This window comes from Octodon degus, unplaced genomic scaffold (assembly GCF_000260255.1).
Source record: "Octodon degus isolate 3935 unplaced genomic scaffold, OctDeg1.0 scaffold00072, whole genome shotgun sequence".
In the NCBI taxonomy this organism is placed as follows: domain Eukaryota; kingdom Metazoa; phylum Chordata; class Mammalia; order Rodentia; family Octodontidae; genus Octodon; species Octodon degus.
The window spans coordinates 4801523-4808132 of NW_004524648.1; positions in this window are offsets into that span (position 1 = coordinate 4801523).

The following is a 6610-nucleotide window of genomic DNA, read 5'->3' on the forward strand; positions in this document are numbered from 1 at the left end:
TTATTTTCTTGCTGTTTAGAGGGGCAGACAAAAGAAAGGTTTGGAAAAGACATTGGGAAGATTCCAGTTGTGTTTGGAACAGAATCTCAGGGCTCCTTGCCCAGAAATCTCAAAGGAAAGTTAAAAGCTGAGGTTCCTGGAATGAGCTAAGAAAGATGGGCCTGGAGCTGGCCCAAAAAGCTCTCTGGACATTTTGGGGGGCTGGATAACCCTTCACCACATCACATATACTTCTCACAGGTTTCAGGGTGCTCACTCCACAGGCATTTCGTTCTTTCTTTATAACACCCTGATGAAGGAAGGGGCAGGCATTTTACAAAAACAGAGTGACAGAGCCAGCATCCCTACCCTGCCCAGGATTTATGCCACCACATGCAGAGTTAGGCCTGGTGTCCCCCTCTGCATCATCGTGGAGCCTGCATCAGAGGCCCAGTTCTTTTGTGAAGATGATGTGCGGATGTACCTCACTTCATGTAACCTATAACTGCGTTTCCCAACCCCCACTCCTGCAAAGACAGAGAAGATGCATGACCCCCTGTGGGAAGAAAATCTAAAGCTGCCCTGGGGACCTTTGGAGACGCTGTTTGATTTATTCCAGTCCCTACTGGTATTCTGGGCCACATTTATAAACGTCAGCTCCAGAAATGAAGTTCCCACTGCCCTGGCAGCTGCTGGTTGCTGCTGTTGCTCACCAAGAGGTCCCCTCCCCTTGATTGATAGAGAGCTAAAAATAAAGGAAACCTAAAAGCCCCCTCGAGTATCGATGGGAGGGAGGGGCACTTCTCCAGCAGAAAAAGAGGAGCGGTCTAGAAAAGGTCCATATTTGTGGAATAGGAGGGTTGGTTGGTCTGTCTGTCTGCCTGTCTGTTAGTGTATAAGGGAAAGACACAATTGTTAAGGTTACATGGAAAATAATGTTCTGCTTAGGCAGTGTGGAAAAGTGGTGAAATCAGGCTTTCTTTTAGGGGTTGTGTCCCAAAATGAGAAAGGAAAGGGGCCCATAAGGTTGTCTTCCTGACCTGCAGGCACCTTCTCTCCCTGAGCAAAATCTTCCATCTTCTGTAGGCTAAGATGGGGCACAGGCTGGCAGGGACTTAGAACGAAGGACTTGGAGGGAAAAAGAAAAAAGAAAATGAAAAGGATCCTGGAGGAGAGTGGAAGGAAGTAAAAGGTAAAATGATCCCAGTAAGCCACTGAGCTAAAGGCGTTATCATTATTAACCAACCCCTGGCTGAAACTGGGGAGACTGTGGGCAAGACTAGAGAGACTTTCACTGTGATGCCTTCCCATGCCCTCTCAAGGCTGGGATGCTCCCTGTATGAGCTGGCTGCGACCAATTCATACAGTCCCTGGTAAGCACCTGAGGGACAGAGTAGGTAACCAGAGATGGCCTAAGTGACCCCCCAAATAAGACATTTAAAAGTTGTTTTTATCGGGGCATGGCGGTACACATCCATAATGCTAACACTTGGGAGACTGAGGCAGGAAGATTGCTGTTAGCCAGCCTGGGCTACATAGCAAGACCCTATCTCAAACAAATTAAAAATATATATATATTTTTTTAAAATTTTATTTCTGTACCCTTTTTTGCACCCTTATACCAAACCTAATGTTTCAAAATAACCATTATTCTCTTCAAAGTCGCCTCTTTAAGAAGTTGTAGAGCTAACCCAGTAGTGCTCAATGTGTGGCCTGAATCATCTTGGAGGTTGATGTTTGAAATACCCCAGAGCCAGTTTATAACCCAGGCAATAAAATGTCTTGTTATTTTATAGGAGTTTCTTTCCTTTCCCTTGATTTATCAGACCTGCTTCCCTGTAACTCTTGGACTTTTCCAAGTACCAAATGCTGTACCAAGTGGCACTCTCAGAATGGTTGGAAGCAGTTTGTATGTGTGTGTGTGTGTGTGTGTGTGTGTGTGCATGTGCGCACATGTACGTGCGTGTGTGTGTGCAGGGTCTCACTACACAGCTCAGACTTGTAGTGATCCTCCTGTTTTCTGACTCACAAGTGCTGGGATTACAGGCGTGCGCCACCAGCCCGGACTCCATTGCTGGCTCAGCTCATCCAGGGGCGGGGCCAGTGCGGCATGTAGTGTCAGGGATCAAACCCTGGCCCCTGTGCTTGCCTAAGCTGGTGTTTAGTCCGCTGAGCTATCTCACTGGCCCTGGAAGCAGCTTTTGGGTGACAGGATTGTTCAGGGATGGGACAGAAAGGCAGTTACTAGCAAAGGAGAGACATAACACATAAAAGGGAGGACAGTCTTTATAGCAATGTGATGGGAATTTGGGAGAATTTCCTCTTTTTGCTTTTCTTTACATGTATTTTAAAAGAACGGAATAAACAAAATGTGACACATTCAAACAACAGAGTATCATCAGCCTTTAAAAAAGACATTCTGATACTTGTGACAACATGGATTAACCTTCACAGTATGCCAAGTGAAACAAGCGAGACACAAAAGGAGAAATATTATTTTTTCACTTATAAGAAGTGTCTAGGCAAATTCATAGAGACAAAAAGTAGGAAGAGCCCAGTGAGAGGTGAGATGGGGAGCTGAATGGGTAAAGAATTTTGGTTTGGGATGATGAAAAAGTTCTGGAGATGGATGAGGTGATGGCTATGTAACAGTGAATGTAGTTACTGAAATGTACCTTTAAAATGATTCAAATTAGGTATGGTGACACACATCTATAAGCCAAGTACTGGGGAGGTTGAAACAGGAAGATCACAAGTTCAAAGCCAGCCTGAGCAAATTAGTAAGATTTTATCTCAAAACAAAAATTTTACAAGGGCTAAGGATGTAACCTGGTGGCAAAATACCTGCTTTGCCTGCCTGAGGCTTTGGCTTCAATCCCCACTACCAGAAAAAAAAAAAATTAAGTAGAATAAAATGATTAAATGGTAACTTTTCTAATATTTTTATTATAAATGTGAGCATATTAATTGTACAAATTAATGGGATTGCTGTGATATTTCCACACGTGCATACGTTGTGCATTGCTCAGATCCCTACTTCCCCACAATGGCGAACTTTCTGTTACACATATTTTAGCACACTGCAAACAAAGTCTGGAGAATAAAATCAAATCTATCCTCAAAAGCTGTAGATTTGGCTGGATGCGCTGGCACTCGCATGTAATCCCAGTATTTGGGAGGCTGAAGCAGGAGGATCAGAAGTTCAAGGCTATGGCTGGGGATATAGCTCAGGGCCAGTATCTGCCTAGCAAATGCAAGGTCCTGAATTCAAGTCCAGGTACCAAGAAAGAAGAAAGAGAGAAAGAAAGAAAGAAAGAAAGAAAGAAAGAAAGAAAGAAAGTAAGTTCAAGGTCAGCCTGGGCTACATTGTAAGTTCAAAGCCACTTTCTTTTCTTTTTTTTTTTTTTTTTTTTTTTTCAGAACCAGGGATTGAACTCAGATCTTTGTGTTTGCCAGTCAAGCGCTTATCCTACTGAGCCATCTCCCCGGCCCCGGGACTGAGCTAGGGCCAGGCCCCCCAAAGCCACTTTCCACCCTGAAGTGAGACAGTGAGAGCCTGTCTCAAAACAAAAACAAAGGGGCCGGAGAGATGGCTCAGTGGAATAAGTGCTTCCCTGGCAAGCACAGAGGGCATAATCCTTATGTAGAAGTCTCAAAAAAAAAAAAAAAAAAAAAAGCTGAAGATTTGATTTCACCAGTGTTAGTCTAAAGAATATGCTACAGTGGGCTGGGGGATATACCTCAGCAGGATAAGCACCTGCCTGCAAGTGCAAAATCCTGAGTTCATACCCTGTTACTATAAAAATAATAATAATGATAATAATTAATAATAATAAATATGCTACAGGATGGGGCAAAGTCCAAAGAGAAAGACTGAAAATATTCTATCTGTAGGTGCAAAGTAGCTGGGAGGAGTTGTATTCACTCCAAGTGTCTGTCACTTCCACTTGAGATAGCTCAGAGAAGGTCCCTCCTCCAGCTCTTGGGTACTCCCGTGACATCCTGAGCTTGCCCTGCTGCCCCCCTTGCTGCCCCAGCACCTCTCCCAACCCTGGATGCTCCATAGTGCCACCTAGGTCTCCCTGAGCTGGCCCTCCTGGGCTGGCCCACTCCACTGGCAGCACAACCCAGACTATGGTGAGCAGTGGCTCTGCTGGCCAGGAGGCTGCTGAGGTGGCTTTTTAATCCTTCAGCTGTGCCATCCTAGTGATTGCTTTTATTAGGAAATGTAATGAAAAAGACTATATGAAGCCCCTGCCAGAAAAAAAAAAAAAAGCTAATAAGATTTTGCACCAAGTGTGGCGAAAAAAGAAAAGGGGAAAAAAGCACATTAGGAGTCAGATAATGAGATAAATGAAGACTGCAGGGAAGATCATTTTTGCAGACTTGCTGGATGGTTGTAAAATTTTTAATTTGCTGAATTCTCTTTTTTCGCCATCTCTGATTCTCCCCACCTCTGTCTTTCACTGTCTCTCTGATGCTCTGAAGCACGTCTGTCTTTCTCTCTTGGTCTCTCCCTTTCTTCCTTGATTTTTCTCATTTTATATCATCTCTTGCTTTTCAAATCTGTGTGCACGTGTGTGTGTGCATGTGTGTGTGTGTGCATGTGTGTGTGTGCGTGTGTGGTGTGTGTGCGTCCTTGGATGCACACAGATGACTTCTTAAGAGGCTGGGACCTGGGCAATGAGGACCCACCTATTCAGAGAAAGAAAGAGGACAAAGAGCTGCTTTCTAGGCAATGGCTATGATTCAGCTAAGGCAGAGAAAGAGGGAGAAATGGTGGGGAAAGGGAGGGGGAATGGGACTATGGAGGAGGACAGGAGATCAAAGACCAGGGAAGTAAGGAGGAAGAGAAGGCCCCTGCTGCTCCCGCAAATCGATTCTCTGCAACACCCGCCTCCCTGTCTGTGCTCTGAGCTCCGGAGCAGAATGCCACCTCCATGGGTTGCCAGGCCTGAACAGAAGGGCCTGGGGCACTGGGCAGATATGCGAGCCAGTCTGCCTTGGCCTGTAGGCAGAGGTCTCTTTCTGGACCACTTTCTCATCACTCCCACTTTAAGGATGCCCTCTCCAAAATCTTCCACTGCTCACTTTGACGGACTCCAGCCTTCTGCTCCTGCTCAAGGTGCTTCTTTGCTGCCTGCCCAAGTCCCAGCCACAGCTGCAGGTGGAGGGACTGACAGTGGATGCGGGTGAAGGAGTAGCTGCCCTGTAGGGTGCAGGTTAGGGAAGTACTAGAATGAGTGGTTCAGGATAGAGATGCACTGCTAGTTATGAGAAGAGCCCTCTTGGTCCTCCGTCCCTTGTTCCTTTCCCAGTGGGGACTGTGTCTTCTGTTTCCCATCTCTGGATGCTCCTCCCTCTGAGAAAGTGTGCAGGGCATAGAGATACCTTGCACTGGTCATTGCAGCGGTCAAAACAGGAGATTAAAGGAGCCATAAGGAGATAAAAGAGCACAGCCAAGGGAAGCAGGGATCAATTAGAAATAGGGGGAAAGGGCTGGTGAGATGGCTCAGTGGTCTAAAGCACCTACTTAGAACAAGCTAAGCAAAGCACAGGGACCGGGGTTCAATCCCCCAGCACCACATGCCAGCCAGCCCCACCCCCTGGTGGGCTGAGCTGGCCACACACAGACACACAAAATAAATAAATAAACAAATAAAATAAAATAAAAATAAAAGAAATAGGTGGAAAAAGTCTGATACATGTTAACAGAAGTCACAGAAACTTCCAGGAAAGAGGGAGTTGGCAGAGGTCCAATCACAGGTACCCAAGACAGGCTTAGAGGGTGCTAGAAAGATTGGAACAGAAAAGGTCAGTCCCAAAAGGGAAGATGGAATGGGTTCAAGATCAGCTGGGGAAGGGCCTTAATGGAGTTGAGATTAGAAAATGAGGAACTGAGGACATAGCTTGGTGGTCTAAGTGCCTGCCTGACAAGTGTGAGGACTTAGATTCAGTCCCCCATACAGCAAGCCATGCTGGCCCAGGAAACCTGGGTGTGCTGTGCTGGCCATGGAAACCCAGCCTGGTGACACACACCTATAATCCCAGTGCTGGGGAGGTTGAGACAGGAGGATCACTACAAGTCTGAGCTGTGTGGCGAAACCCTGTACCAAATAAATAAAAATAATTTCCTTTTTATTTTTTTTTAAGGTTTTTTTTTTTTTTTTTTTTTTTGCTCCGAATGCCCTCATGGCTGGTTTGGCCAGTCATGGCTGGTTTGGCTGGCTGGAGAGTTGTGGGGATTGAACTACAGCAACCTGAGGCTGACAGCTTTGTGGAAGCAGCCACTTAAACAACTGAGCTAAGGCCAGGCCCCGATAATTTCCTTTTTAAAAAAAGGAAAATGAGGTCCTTATAGGCAGATATGGTCACTTGCACCTGTAGTCAAAGTTAATCCTACTTTGGAGGCTGAGGACTGAACCAGGAAGATCAATTCATCCCCAGGAGTTAGAGGTTAGCTGAAGTGACAAACCAAGCTCAAGACCAGCCTAGACCATTGAGACCCTATCTCAAGAGATAGGGGCCGGGGAGATGGCTCAGTGGAATAAGTGCTTGCCTGCCAAGCGCAAGGGCCTGAGTTCAATCCCCAGTTCCATTAAAGAAATAAGAAATAAGCCAAGCATGGTAG